Below are 16,969 nucleotides of genomic sequence, written 5' to 3' on the forward strand. Positions count from 1 at the left end.
GGCAGTTCGGGCTGGACTGTTCCTATGAGGCACAGGGTCAAGGCTGATTTGCATATGGCCATGTCTGACCTGGGGTGGTGTGGAGTGCAAAAAAACGATGGATTTAGGTCCAGATCTCTGTACTGGGGTGAATGTATGACATTGTACTGCATTCTGTCCATCAACTGTTGTTTTGCAACCAAATTATTTCACGAACATAAGGGGGCAGCCATACATACCTCTGTGGTGCCTCTGCTCACAGCAGACTCTTCCTCTGTCTCCTAGTCGGCCTGCGGTGGGCCAATGTCTACAAACTGTTTGTTTGAATCCCTGTGTATCCCCCCTGAATAAACAAGGTGTGCGAGTCTCCCAGGAGACGTAGTAGCTACAGGCAGTCACAGTTACAGGGCCTGATGTGTGGAGAAAGGATTTTAGAAGGCGTCCCACAGATCAGCCAAAGTGGGGTAGAAAATGTTTCCATGTAAATGGGGTCTCTAAGGCATTTGCGGCCTGTAGTATATTTTGTTGCACAGGTTTACCCCCTGATGGTACCAGTCTGCATCTGGTCCTTGCTGTTTTAGGTAAAAGGATGTGAGCGCTGAGGTATGATCCATAAACCCGGGCTTCACATTGCATAAAATACCCCAATTAAAATACCTGCTGGAGGACTTGCTAGGCCTAGAATTGAAAAGAGCCTCTCTTTGTCAAATGCGAATTTGTATTGAAAAAACGTGTTAATTCAATAAATTGGCGTTTTAGAATTGAAATCAGACTGACTCTTTGCGTCCTGACAATGCTGACACTAGCACTCTTTGGAGTAAGGCATCAACTGCCATCTGCATGGGAATCGTTAGCTTTCAACCCTACCTTTATACGCACCGAGAATCTTGGTAGGGTCGCTTGTCCCTTTAGTCCTCTGAAGTCCAAAAAACTATTACTTTTGCTTCCGTTGTCAGAGCTTAGATACACGCCGGAACTGGAAATAGTTGCGGGAGCTGGACCTTTGTTGTAGTTCAGTTCTAAAAGGCGGGGATGCAATATATCAGGGGCATGCTGGACTGTGGCAAAACGTGCTGTGGCAAATTCAGTGAAGGGAAATAGGCAATAATCTGTCATGTCTGCACAATGACGTTCCAAGAATGTGCATCGTGTATGTCAGGAGTGAGTGTGCTTTAACAACCTAAATGTGCGCAGCTTGCGAGCGGACAATATATATGGGGTAGCGTGCCCCCTGCTGTGCATTATATATTGCAAGTCACTGAGGAGTTCCAAGACCATATAGAGGAATGAAGGTAAAAACTGAGTTCCTTTATAATATTACAGAACTCCAAGGTGACTTGCAATATCCACATCATGATACTTTAATCCTTATAATACTTAGTTTCACCATCACCTTTCCCAGAAACCACTTAAATCCTTGGTGATTAGCTCTTTCATATCAAAGACAGAGCATGTTTGCAAATATGAAGAATACAAATATAATCTCTAGTGCGAAATGAAACACATCAAAAAAGTTATTAGTTATTTTTCGCAAAAAAATATTGGAAACAGTTTAATACAAATCAGTATTTTTTTTTAAAGAAAAAAGGGTCAGTAACTCAGATTGTGTGGAAACATGAAAAAAGTTATAGCTTTCTATAGTTATCCAAGGAGTGCAAAAATAAATGTGTTACATAAATATCTCCTTTCTGCTTACCTCTGTACAGGTAGAACTATAGAGCAGAAGAAAGAATAGCCTGTTTTGTTTTTGTTCTTTTAATTATGCTCCGTGACCTGACCTGCCACAGCCATGGGCGGCTGGTTTTGGCAGCAGGCTTTGTGACATCAAAACTGAACAGTAACAAGCTGTTGCAGTTCAGCGGCTACCTTTTTTCTTTATACTTGGTGACGGGGTGTGTCACAAATTGCCTATTATATACCGGACAAAGTACCCCCTCCCCCCCTCCCTGTACATTTTAAGGATATAGCAAGTCACCAAGGAGTTCCATAAGCTTATAATTCGTTTCAACTTTATTTTGGTCTCGGAAGACCATAACAGATAAAATATATTAAAAGAATCGCATAAATATCCATAAAAATATGAGATAAGAATATTTAAAGCACTGTGAATAATTCACATCTCTAAGTTCTTAACAACTCCAGGCAGCAAGTATACAGTCTGACACAGAATAACACATTACAATTTCAGAAGTAAAGTTAATACAAAGGAGTGCTAAAGTGCAAGTTAGAATTATAGCTTTGTAGCAGCTGCCAGAAGCAACAAAAAAAGATAGTATATAGCAGTAACACCTCCATGGAGTAGCACATCTCGCTGTCAGTGAATAAACTTATGTGAATAGGAGGTACTGTAATGCAGTATAAAATTGTAACAAAAAACGCATAAGTTAAAGAAGAATGTTGCATCACAGCACCCTCTACAACAGCCATGCAGGAGCTCATCTAAGCACTTGCACCATCTGCTGGGCGAACCTGCAATGCAGCTGCTCTAAGCGACCAAGCCCAGTTTAGGAGTTTTTTTAAAGTGCAAATACAATGGTTCGGAAGTGTCAGAGTTTAATAGACGTAAGGCCACCCGGTACAGCCTTACTCCCAGATTGCGACAAGGAGGCAAAATCCACCTGGATCTCGGTTTGTTATATTTTTTACAATATAATAAAACGTGCACCTCAGATTCTGCCATGCTGGGACAGAACGGGCATTTACAATTCTGTTCCTCCTCTTTTGGCCATCTTGAGGTGAAGACTCTAAGTGGTAACGTTCCCACCTGGAAACGAATATATAGCGATTTTGCTGAATAAGGATAGATTCTATCCAAGAACAGATCAAAAGGCCCCCTTGCAACACATCTTTTGCAGAGCATGCTCCCGATTAATATCTTTGGCCTATTTGACCATATTGCCCTCTACTTACTTGGATCTTCCCATACTCCCCCAAACTTAAGTTTGCCGCATAACATTTTCATTCCTTTGATCTACTGGGTAATACAGTGCTTGTTCAATAGCAACAGCTCCTGTAGTGCAGCTATATATGGGGCCATCTCCTGAATAGTCCATATTCTAAACCAGTAGGTCAGGATTTTTAAACAAGCGATTTGGTCAACTCTCTTTATGCCTAAATCCCATCTCAAGGGTATACATGGGGTGCTAATAGGGACACCCAGAAGTGATCTTACGAATATAGTTTCTGCTTCAATTAAATGTGCAGGGTTCCCTTGCCCTTGAAACTTCTGCCCCATACAAAGCGCCTCCCACGGCTGCTCGCAGCCCTGATAGTCGAAGCTTTATATCTCCTGACAATAGCCGCTGATCTGTGTGTCAGTATGGTGTAATTTTAGCCATCTTTAGGTCCTAGAAGAGGTATCAGTGAGCTTCAATCCCAAGTAGCCAAAGCTCCTGACCTGACCATTGCAGGAACCCTCAACAACCATCTTGTTTCTCAAAGTGTGATCGGGAATGATAGCCATATATTTGGATTTGCTTGCATTGATCTCAAGACCCAGGTCCCTGCTAAACTCCACAAAGTTGTGCAGCAACTCCTGAATACCCATATGGGTGCAGGATAGGAGCAAGGTTTCATCTGCAAATAGCAGAACTGGGATGCGTACACTGGCTACCTTGGGGGTGTCATGCTGACATTTGCTCAGGGCATCCACTACATCATTCATGAACAAGGAGAACAGGGTGGGACCCAAGACACCTCAATGCCTCACACCCCAGTCAACAAGGATCATAGGGGAAAGATCATTCTGCATGTTCCACCTGACATGAGAGAATGCATTTGTGTTGAGTCCCAGAAGGATATAAGCGGTACAAAAGGGGGTGGTGATGGACGGAGCATCTGAATCAATCAAACACTCACACCCAGTCAAAAGATCTGGGTTTAATCCATCACCGTTCTTTAGCCCACTGTGCCACCCCAGTTCACACATGGCTATATGCAAATCAGTCTGACCCTGTGCCTCATGAGAACAGTCCAGCCCGAACTGCCAAGCCATGTCTTCCCTGGACCGGAAACAAGCTTCCGAGGACCGGTTTCTGGCATTCCAGCCGTCTTCAGCCCGGCTTGCTTGAATCCAGTAGCAAAGTGAGCAAGGGACTCACGTCTGAGCATACCCTGCCACACTTATGGCGGCCAAAAGCGGTACAAAAGGGGGTGGTGATGGACGGAGCATCTGAATCAATCAAACACTCACACCCAGTCAAAAGATCTGGGTTTAATCCATCACCGTTCGTTAGCCCACTGTGCCACCCCACTTCACACATGGCTATATGCAAATCAGTCTAACCCTGGGCCTCATGGGAACAGTCCAGCCCGAACTGCCAAGCCATGTCTTCCCTGGACCGGAAACAAGCTTCCGAGGACCGGTTTCTGGCATTGCAGCCGTCTTCAGCCCGGCTTGCTTGAATCCAGTGGCAAAGTGAGCAAGGGACTCACGTCTGAGCATACCCTGCCACACTTATGGCGGCCAAAAGCGGTACAAAAGGGGGTGGTGATGGATGGAGCATCTGAATCAATCAAACACTCACACCCAGTCAAAAGATCTGGGTTTAATCCATCACCGTTCTTTAGCCCACTGTGCCACCCCAGTTCACACATGGCTATATGCAAATCAGTCTGACCCTGTGCCTCATGGGAACAGTCCAGCCCGAACTGCCAAGCCATGTCTTCCCTGGACCGGAAACAAGCTTCCGAGGACCGGTTTCTGGCATTCCAGCCGTCTTCAGCCCGGCTTGCTTGAATCCAGAGGCAAAGTGAGCAAGGGACTCACGTCTGAGCATACCCTGCCACACTTATGGCGGCCAAAAGCGGTACAAAAGGGGGTGGTGATGGTCGGAGCATCTGAATCAATCAAACACTCACACCCAGTCAAAAGATCTGGGTTTAATCCATCACCTTCTTTAGCCCACTGTGCCACCCCAGTTCACACATGGCTATATGCAAATCAGTCTGACCCTGTGCCTCATGGGAACAGTCCAGCCCGAACTGCCAAGCCATGTCTTCCCTGGACCGGAAACAAGCTTCCGAGGACCGGTTTCTGGCATTCCAGCCGTCTTCAGCCCGGCTTGCTTGAATCCAGTGGCAAAGTGAGCAAGGGACTCACGTCTGAGCATACCCTGCCACACTTATGGCGGCCAAAAGCGGTACAAAAGGGGGTGGTGATGGACGGAGCATCTGAATCATTCAAACACTCACACCCAGTCAAAAGATCTGGGTTTAATCCATCACCGTTCTTTAGCCCACTGTGCCACCCCAGTTCACACATGGCTATATGCAAATCAGTCTGACCCTGTGCCTCATGGGAACAGTCCAGCCCGAACTGCCAAGCCATGTCTTCCCTGGACCGGAAACAAGCTTCCGAGGACCGGTTTCTGGCATTCCAGCCGTCTTCAGCCCGGCTTGCTTGAATCCAGTGGCAAAGTGAGCAAGGGACTCACGTCTGAGCATACCCTGCCACACTTATGGCGGCCAAAAGCGGTACAAAAGGGGGTGGTGATGGACGAATGAAGGCTGATAGCCAGAAACCGGTCATTGGATGCTTGATTCTGGTCTGGGAAAGACATGGCTTGGTAGTTCGGACTGGACTGTTCCCATGAGGCACAGGGTCAGAGCTGATTTGCATATAGCCAGTGTCTAACCCAGGGTGGTGTGGAGTGCAAAAAAACGATGGATTTAGGCCCAGATCCTTGTACTGGGGTGAATGTATGACATTGTTCTACATTCTGTCCATCAACTGTGTTTTTTGCAATTTTCACCCCGAGTGGGCTGGGTATGCTCAGACGTGAGTCCCAGGCTCTCCACACCACTGGAGTCAAGCTATCCAGGCTGAATGAAGGCTGATAGCCAGAAACCGGTCCTTGGATGCTTGATTCTGGTCTGGGAAACACATGGCTTGGTAGTTCGGACAGGACTGTTCCCATGAGGCACAGGGTCAGAGCTGATTTGCATATAGCCAGTGTCTAACCCAGGGTGGTGTGGAGTGCAAAAAAACGATGGATTTAGGCCCAGATCCTTGTACTGGGGTGAATGTATGACATTGTTCTACATTCTGTCCATCAACTGTGTTTTTTGCAATTTTCACCCCGAGTGGGCTGGGTATGCTCAGACGTGAGTCCCAGGCTCTCCACACCACTGGAGTCAAGCTATCCAGGCTGAATGAAGGCTGATAGCCAGAAACCGGTCCTTGGATGCTTGATTCTGGTCTGGGAAAGACATGGCTTGGTAGTTCGGACTGGACTGTTCCCATGAGGCACAGGGTCAGAGCTGATTTGCATATAGCCAGTGTCTAACCCAGGGTGGTGTGGAGTGCAAAAAAACGATGGATTTAGGCCCAGATCCTTGTACTGGGGTGAATGTATGACATTGTTCTACATTCTGTCCATCAACTGTGTTTTTTGCAATTTTCACCCCGAGTGGGCTGGGTATGCTCAGACGTGAGTCCCAGGCTCTCCACACCACTGGAGTCAAGCTATCCAGGCTGAATGAAGGCTGATAGCCAGAAACCGGTCCTTGGATGCTTGATTTTGGTCTGGGAAAGACATGGCTTGGTAGTTCGGACTGGACTGTTCCCATGAGGCACAGGGTCAGAGCTGATTTGCATATAGCCAGTGTCTAACCCAGGGTGGTGGGGAGTGCAAAAAACGATGGATTTAGGCCCAGATCCTTGTACTGGGGTGAATGTATGACATTGTTCTACATTCTGTCCATCAACTGTGTTTTTTGCAATTTTCATCCCGAGTGGGCTGGGTATGCTCAGACGTGAGTCCCAGGCTCTCCACACCACTGGAGTCAAGCTATCCAGGCTGAATGAAGGCTGATAGCCAGAAACCGGTCCTTGGATGCTTGATTCTGGTCTGGGAAAGACATGGCTTGGTAGTTCGGACTGGACTGTTCCCATGAGGCACAGGGTCAGAGCTGATTTGCATATAGCCAGTGTCTAACCCAGGGTGGTGTGGAGTGCAAAAAAACGATGGATTTAGGCCCAGATCCTTGTACTGGGGTGAATGTATGACATTGTTCTACATTCTGTCCATCAACTGTGTTTTTTGCAATTTTCACCCCGAGTGGGCTGGGTATGCTCAGACGTGAGTCCCAGGCTCTCCACACCACTGGAGTCAAGCTATCCAGGCTGAATGAAGGCTGATAGCCAGAAACCGGTCCTTGGATGCTTGATTCTGGTCTGGGAAAGACATGGCTTGGTAGTTCGGACTGGACTGTTCCCATGAGGCACAGGGTCAGAGCTGATTTGCATATAGCCAGTGTCTAACCCAGGGTGGTGTGGAGTGCAAAAAAACGATGGATTTAGGCCCAGATTCTTGTACTGGGGTGAATGTATGACATTGTTCTACATTCTGTCCATCAACTGTGTTTTTCCCAGAAGGATATACAGCAGATCTTGTGGAATCCCCATTTTGGACAATACCCCCCAGAGAGTGTGCCTCGATATTAAATCAAATGCTGTCCTCATGTTCATAAAGGCTTCATCCAGGTGGTCCTACTGGAAGGGGTTACATACTTCCAACAGATATTCATAAACCTAACAATCTGGTCTATGGTACTTATGTTCTTCAAAAACCCTGCCTGCAGCAGAGAGAAGAATTAATGTTCTTCCATCCACTCTTGCAAACAACGGAAAAGGACTTGCCTGAAGAAACTTTTCTGGGTGCTTTCAACAGGGCTAATTAGCCTATGGTTTGCAGAAGTGTCTTTTGGTCCCTTTTTAGGTCTCGACTATTCTATCCCGCAGGGATAGATAGGTGAGAGTATAGTAGGCACTTAAAAAACTCTACCAAACTTGTGGATCACACACCGTTCATGTGAGCTATGCGCTTGTACAAACCAGCCATGTCACACCACCCTTTGTCTGTGCCTCGCATCACACTTCAAAGGCTGCCGCTCCCCTCTCAATCACACTTCAAAGGCTGCCGCTCCCCTGCCCCGCATCAGACTTCAAAGGAATGCGCTCCTGCTCCGCTCCCCCGCCACAGCAATGCCGAGAGCTTGTTGTTGTTTGTTCACCCCATGGATCACCCTGATTACTTGTGGCATACAAACGTCTCCCATTATAAGCTCTGCATGCAAGTGTTCATGTTTCCTTTCCCTTAATCAGCGCAGTGCCTCTTCACAGCCATCCTGCTTCATCTTTCACACCAGACCACATCCATTTTTTATCGTATTTCCTGATTAGTGCCCACATAGGTACATGCGACAATGCGCTAGTCCTTCCATCTTAAACTTGGTTTTCCTTGCATTACAACCAAAATAAACACAGAGACAACAGAGGAATTTCTATTTGCGAGAGCTGACTCTGCTCTGATGATGTGCTGCCACTCTGCACCACACACTGTGGCCACTGCACAGTGTCGGCAACAAAAGGCAGAACCACTCCTATAAATGTAGCACGTCTCTGCTGCTTCTTCAACCATGGCCTGGGCTTTAATCAACATGCAAGCATTCCCATAATGTACGAAGTCACCTTTATTTACTCTACAGCCCCCTCAGTAACAAATTTGCTTTCGGCGTGAGGCGATGTTTTGGGTTTTGTTTTAGTCTAGCTTCCCCGCATTTGTTAGCCCACGTTATTCTTCACGCCACATACTGCTGCACGTCTCACACTGCGGCACGACTCACACTGGTGCATGCCACACACTGCTGCACGCCACACACTGCTGCACGCCTCACACTGCTGCACGCCACACGCCACACACTCCTGCAGCCTCACACTGCTGCACGCCTCACACTTCTGAACGCCTCACACTGCTGCACGCCACACACTTCTGCATGATGCATGCCTCACACTGATGCACGCCACACACTGCTGCACGCCTCACACTGCGGCACGCCATACACTGCTGAACGCCACACACTGCTGCACGTGACACACTGCTGCACGCCTCACACTGCTGCACGCCACACACGGCTGCATGCCTCACACTGCTGCACGCCTCACACTGCTGCATGCCACATACTGCTGCACGCCACACACTGCTGCACACCACACACTGCTGCATGCCTCACTCTGCTGCACGCCGCACACTGCTGCATGCCTCACACTGCTGCATGCCACACACTGCTGCACGCTGCACGCCTCACCCTGTTGCACGCCACACACTGCTGCATGCCTCACACTGTTGCACGCCTCACACTGCTGCACGCCTTCTGCCTCACACTGCTGCATGCCACACACTGCTGCACGCCACACATTGCTGCACGCCTCACACTGCTGCACACCTCACACTGCTGCACGCCACACACTGCTGCACGCCACACACTGCTGCATGCCTCACACTGCTGTACGCCTCACACTGCTTTACGCCTCACACTGCTGCACGCGTCACACTGCTGAACAACTCACACTGCTGCACGCCACACTCTGCTGCACTGCTGCATGCCACACACTGCTGCATGCCACACACTGCTGCATGCCTCATACTGCTGCACGCCTCACACTGTTGCATGTCTCACACTGCTGCATGCCACACACTGCTGCACGGCACACACTGCTGCACGCCACACACTGCTGCACACCTCACACTGCTGCACGCCTCACACTGCTGCACGCCACACACTGCTGCATGCCACACACTGTTGCACCCCACACACTGCTGCACACCACACACTGCTGCACACCACACACTGCTGCACGCCTCACACTGCTGCATGCCTCACACTGCTGCATTCCTCACACTGCTGCACACCACACACTGCTGCACGCCTCACACTGCTGCAAGCCACACACCGCTGCACGCCTCACACTGCTGCACGTCTCACACTGCTGCATGCTGCATGCCTCACACTGCTGCATGTCACACACTGCTGCTCGCCTCACACTGCTGCACGCCACACACTGCTGGACGCCACACACTGCTGCATGCCTTACACTGCTGCACGCCTCACTGCTGCATGCCACAAACTGCTGCACGCCACACACTACTGCATGCCACACACTGCTGCACGCCACACACTGCTGTACGCCTCACACTGCTGCACGCCTCACACTTCTGCACGCCACACACTGCTGCATGCCTCACACTGCTGCACACCACACACTGCTGCATGCCACACACTGCTGCATGCCTCACACTGCTGCACGTCTCACACTGCTGCACGCCACACACTGCTGCACACCACACACTGCTGCACGCCACACACTGCTGCACGCCTCACACTGCTGCACGCCACACACTGCTGGACACCTCGCACTGCTGCACGCCTCACACAGCTGCACGCCACACACTGCTGCAAGCCACACACTGCTGCATGCCACACACTGCTGCACGCCACACACTGCTGCATGCCTCACACTGCTGCATGCCACACACTGCTGCACGCCACACGCTGTTGCACACCACACACTGCTGCACACCTCACACTGCTGCACGCCACACACTGCTGCACCCCACACACTGCTGCACGCCACACACTGCTGCACACCACACACTGCTGCACGCCTCACACTTTTACACGCCTCACACTGCTGCATGTCACACGCTGCTGCATGCTGCATGCCTCACACTGCTGCACGCCACACACTGCTGCATGCCTCACACTGCTGCATGCCTCACACTGCTGCATGCTGCATGCCTCACACTTCTGCACGCCACACTCTGCTGCACACCTCACACTGCTGCACACCACACACTGCTGCACGCCACACACTGCTGCACGCCTCACACTGCTGCACACCTCACTCCTGCACGCCACACACTGCTGCACGCTGCAAGCCTCACACTGCTGCATGCCACACACTGCTGCACGCCTCACACTCCTGCACGCCTCACACTGCTGCACGCCTCCAACTGATTCATGCCTCACCCTGCTGCATGCCTCACACTGCTGCACGCCTCACACTGTTGCATGCCTCACACTGCTGCATGCCTCACACTGCTTCACGCCTCACACTGCTGCATGCCACACACTGCTGCACGCCACACACTGCTGCACGCCACACACTGCTGCATGCCTCACACTGCTGCATGCCTCACACTGCTGCACACCTCACACTGCGGTATGCATCACACTTCTGCACGCCACACACTGCGGCACCCCTCACACTGCTGCACGCCACACACTGCTGCATGCCTCACACTGCTGCACGCGCCACACACTGCTGCACGCCTCATACTGCGGCACGCCACACACTGCTGCATGCCTCACACTACTGCATGCTGCATGCCACACACTGCTGCACGCCACACACTGCTGCATGCCACACACTGCTGCACGCTGCACGCCATACACTGCTGCACACCTCACACTGCTGCATGCCTCCCACTGCTGCATTACTCACACTGCTGCACGCCTCACACTGCTGCACACTGCTGCATTACTCGCACTCCTGCATTACTCTCACTGCTGCATTACTCACACTACTGCATGCCACACACTGCTGCACGCACACTCTGCTGCACGCCACACACTGCTGCACGCCACACACTGCTGCACGCTACACACTGCTGCACGCCTCACACTGCTGCATGCCTCACACCACCACTACATCCATCAGGGACACCACCATATCACTCTAGGACACCACCATATCACTCTAGGACACCCCCATATCACTCTGGGACACCACCACATCACTCTGGGACACCACCACATCACTATGGGACACCACCACATCACTCTTGGACACCACCACATCACTCTGGGACACCACCACATCACTCTGGGACACCACAACATCACTATGGGACACCACCACATCACTCTTGGACACCACCACATCACTCTAGGACACCACCACATCACTCAGGGACACATCCCACATCACTCACGGAACACCACCACATCACTCTGGGGCATCACTCAGGGGCACCACCACATCACATACAGACACCACCACATCACTCACAGAGACCACCACATCACTCACAGACACCATCACATCACTCTGGTACACCACCACATCACTCTGGGACACCACCACATCACTCTAATACACCATCACATCACTCAGCCCAACCAGAACAGCATCACTCAGCACCACAACAGCATCACTCAGCACCACAACAGCACTGTCCTTGCTTGCTACCAACAAGCATTGCCATAGCCAATAGGACTCGCATTAGGAAAGTGTAAGCTATTGGCTTTGTGAATAACAATGCTATTAATTTGTATATTTTCAAAGCCAACACATATTATAAAGAATTGTCATTTACAATACCAATAGCTCACACTTTCCTAATGCAAGACCTATTGCATTGCAAATGCTTGTTATGGATAGGGACTATAATGGCATCATGCCACGTCTCTGAGATTTCCTCCACGTTCAGGAAAGCATTACTTAACTTGTTCAGGTAGGGTACCCATATTTCAAGTTCAGAGTGAAATAAATCCACTGAATGGCATTTGGGCTGGGAGCTTTATCCTTCCTCATGTGTAAAGAGCAGCCCTGGTTTCCTCTATTGAAAAATCTTCAGCCGGGATGCTAGGAACATGAGGGACAGCCGACACTGCCATTGTACTGACACCCGAATCCTCCCCCTGGGGGCAGTTTCCATTATTCACAGTTGCACTCTTGGTAATTAAAGCTTCAGAACGCTCAACACATAGGTCAACTGTAACATGCACATCAGGAGAGGTGGAAACACCATTGCCGGTTGTTGCAAGTATTTTCCAGATGTTTCTGTGTTTACGTTTACTAAGAGCCTCTAGCATTTTACTTCACTGCCCTTCCTCACACTGACCATTGGCATTGTTTCATGGAGCTTTATAAGCCTTCCTTGAGCACAAAATGTCTATTTTAGAGCCTTACTTAATAGCTTTGATTAATCCTCCTTCAGCCTCTCAACACTCCTTGGTGAACCAAAGACAACTTGGAGAGGCAACAGGACCCTTCTTGCTCTGATCCGTAATCTTTCAGGGTGCTAAAAAACTAATTGTGCTTGCTGTTAAACATGGCAGCTTCCCAGTTAAAAGGAGTGTATGTACCAAAATGATCTACCACTAATTGATGGATTTTAGCTTTGACCCGGATATCCATACTAATGTTAGCCCTTTTTTCATTCCTGTGGTTATTTGTAAGGACTAGTGGTGTTATGGAAGAGTCACTAGCTTGCACAACAGATTTGCAGGTCAGATCTAGTTTGAAAAGAGCAACACACACATTGTGGTCACTGTCCCCACAAGTATTAACTTCAATATCTACCATGTGGCACCATAACCTCAGACCAAGTAAAATATAATCTATATAATTTGTGTATGTGCTTCTCTTAAATATGGATTGGGGTGACTATCAGACTTGGTGCACCCTTTAGCAGCTCTTAGGCCAAGGTCTAAGCAGAGATGGAAGATTTGACGTGCTACTTTTGGCCATTTTCTCGCTGGTTTGCTTGTGAGATCCGAAAATCCCCACTTCTCATCCTCCTCAGACATTAAGGCTGTAAATGGTTTGAGTGGTTCAAATGTGGTGTTGCAATCGCCTGTTATTATCAAAGGCCATGAATGATCTATATTGCCCTATATTAGAGCTTGGAATACATGTATAGTGGGAGATTCCGTACTATCCTGAACAGAGTGTATGTAAATATTAATCATGGCTAGATGGTTTAATACAGCATCTCTACAAAATCTCAAGTGAATACCTAAAATATCCCTTGACCCTAAATCCAGCAGTTTCACCTTGTAATTGTTAGAATATTTTAGCCAGATTATCTGACATCCTGAGGCTCTTCCGCAGATGGCTGGGGTTGCATTCACAAAAAAAAGTGATGTAGCCTGGTCTGTAAATTGGCTCAATAGCCCAAGTCTCCTGTAATAGGATGATTTGACGTCTATCCTTGAATTCCCTCCACTCTAAGTCATTTTGCTAAGCCTGCAGCCCTCTAATGTTCCATGACACAAATTTAAATTCAACCTCTTCCTAGCTTTCAATATGACTAGCTTTAGCGCTATGCATCTGGCCAAAGGAGCAGATCGAGCTTTTGGTGGGAGATGGCTCTTGTGTGATCACCAGCGTGGCTGTCCTCTCCCATACCTGTGTAAGGGGTATAGTAATTACTAACCTGGGCTTTCCCCCACTGTCAGGTAGCTGAGCATGGGATTTAGCTCTAGCCCGAACAGCATCCTGGGGAGTCTCTCCACATCAGATGTGGCCAAGGAACTTAAGCTGCCCATCATCATTTCCTGTGCTTCTCTTTAGACCAAGGTCATATCTCTGCCTCCCTCAGGGTCAGGTGTTAATGATGGATTTACTTCAACATGCATGTTTGAGGCGTTATGTAGTAGTGCTCTGTGCTCCAAGGCAATCAGACCTCCATTGATCGTACTCTTAGTGAATCATAGGCTTATAAAGTCAGCATCTCCCCACATTCTGTTGTAGCACCCTCAACACCTCCAACCCTGCTACTACCACCAACCACGAACAGGGAGTGAAAAACTTCAACGCTAGGATCACCAATTGTGCAGCCAGCATCATCCCCATCAAAAGCAACATCCAGAGAATGTCCTCTATAAAGTCCTGCTGGTACACCCAAGAACTCAGAACTGCGAAATGAGACAGCAAACAGTTGGAGAGGAGATGGCGCACCAGCAAGGACACCTCTGACAGACCTCCCTCAACCTCTACCACCACCTGCCAAGGGCAACAAAGAAAATAGCCATTGCTGCACACATCAAATCCTTCACCAACAAACCATGGAACTTTTCAACAATGTTAAGGAATTCTCCAACCGAGCTACCAGTGAAAACAATATCACACCCTCACTGGAGCTGTGTGACAACCTCTCACACTGCTTCCACAACAAGATCCCAACCATATACAGAAACGTTTAACCCCAACAAGGACCTACAGACTTCCTTGACAAATATGCCAACACCGTAACAAACACGAACCACCCACTGATCACCTGGAACATCTTCTCCATCCAGGACTCCACCTCCACCATGAACTCCTTTCACTCAGGAGTTCCCACAGACCCATGCCTTCAACCACAGAAACCAAAAAAACAGCCAGAAACTCACCACCCTACTCAACACCTCTATCGCCACCGCAACATTTCCCGACACCTAGAAACATGCCGAAGCCAGACCACTACTCAAAAAATCCTCCACGGATCTCAGCAAACTCAAAAATTACCGGCCAATCTCCATGCTCCCATTCCCAGTAAAGGTACTGAAAAAGATCAACAACAATCAACTCATGACACACCTGGAGCAGAACCAGCTACACAACGCCTCCCAATCTGGCTTCTGCAGCAATTACAGTACCAAAATCACCCTGATCGAAGCCACAGACGACATCCAAACCCTTCTTGACCAAGGAGAAACAGCTGCCTTGATCCTCCTCGACCTCTTGGCAGCCTTGGACACCATATCCCACCACACACTCATCAAAAGTCTCCACCACATTGACATTCAAGAGAATGCGCTCAGATGGATTATCTCCTTCCTCACTGGAAAAACTCAGAGGATCCACCTCCCACCATTAACCTCAGAACCCAAGGAGATCACCTGTGGTGTCCTTCAGGGCTCATCCCTCAGCCCCATGCTCTTCAATCAATCTATGACCCCACTGGCCAACATTATCAGATCCCCAGTCTGAACATAATTTCCTATGCAGACAACATCCAACTCATCCTCTTACTCACCGATGACCTCAACACCACAACTAACTTCCACAGATGCATGACAAACGTCGATGAAGAACAACTGCCTGCAGCTGAACACAGACTAGATGAAAGGACTGATCTTTGGCAACAGGAGCAACACATGGAGCGACTCGTGGTGGCCATCAGCCCATGACCCGCACCCACTCCCTCCAACCATGCCAGAAAATTTGGAATCATCATTGACAACAAGCTCACCATGAAATCACAGATCAACGCTGTCTCCTGCGCCTGCTTCCTCACTCTGCGTATGATCTTCAAGTGGTGAACCCTACACACGAGATGCACCATGACACAAGCCCTCATTACCAACTGACTGGACCATCACAATGCCCTCTACATAGGAATTGCTGCACACCTTCTACAGAGACTTCAGACCCACAAAACACACCACCTCTGGAAACTCCACTGCCTCCCCATACAGAATAGATGTCAATTCAAGTTGCTGACCCACGTATGCAAGGCTCTACTCAACCAAGGGCCTGCCTACATTAACCATCGCCTAAACTTCCATCAACCATCGAGAAGACTACGCTCCACCACTTGCCCATACGCCCTGCATCTACCGAAGCAGAAGTGGAGGACGCTTCTGCCACATCGCAGCAAAACCTGGGAACTGCCTCCACACGCACCTCTGAACCATCACCTCACTCTGGGAATTCCTGATGGCCCCCGAGACCAGGCTTTTAAATAAGCCTCCGGGACATACAGGCTCCTGGATACCCTATTGGGTTATTAGTCGCGCTTTATAAAACCTGATTGATTGATAGCACTTGGCTTGCACAATATCTTCCCTAAATGTGGACTGACAGTTGCCTCCTTTACGTAACCAATTAATTGTCTTATTCACTAATACCTCTTTGCTATCAGAAGCCCCAGGGATTAGTTTGGGTACGTTTGTTAGTATAATTTCCTCCCCCACCCAAGCGCTTGCACAACTCTCTATCAGCACATCGTGCCTTAAGGTCGATAATTACTCATAAAGAATAAGGGACCATGCATGCCCCCAGCAGACTTCATTGGGGCACCTGATGGGGTTGTGATATGATAGAACTCATAACCTCACCTCTTTGTTGCATAACCTTGCCCTCCTGACAGTGCACTCCTTCCGCATAATGGTAGTTGCTCTGTGACTGAAATTATGATAAGAGTCCCTGGGTGCAATAGAAACAATAGTCAGTGATGGCTTGAGTATTCGAGGGACCCAATGGGGGGCCATTAGTCGTGGTTTGGGATAAATCAGTTTAGTATTTCTGGATGGAACAAGCCCTTTTCCCTCCTCCAAACAGCCCAGCATTACTGACAATTTGTCTATTTTTTCTGATTAGGTCTGCATAAAGAGGGTGACAGATTTCCTTAACTTACTGATCTCTTCCCTTAAT

Source organism: Lissotriton helveticus, chromosome 3_1 (genome assembly GCF_964261635.1).
Source record: "Lissotriton helveticus chromosome 3_1, aLisHel1.1, whole genome shotgun sequence".
In the NCBI taxonomy this organism is placed as follows: Eukaryota; Metazoa; Chordata; class Amphibia; order Caudata; family Salamandridae; genus Lissotriton; species Lissotriton helveticus.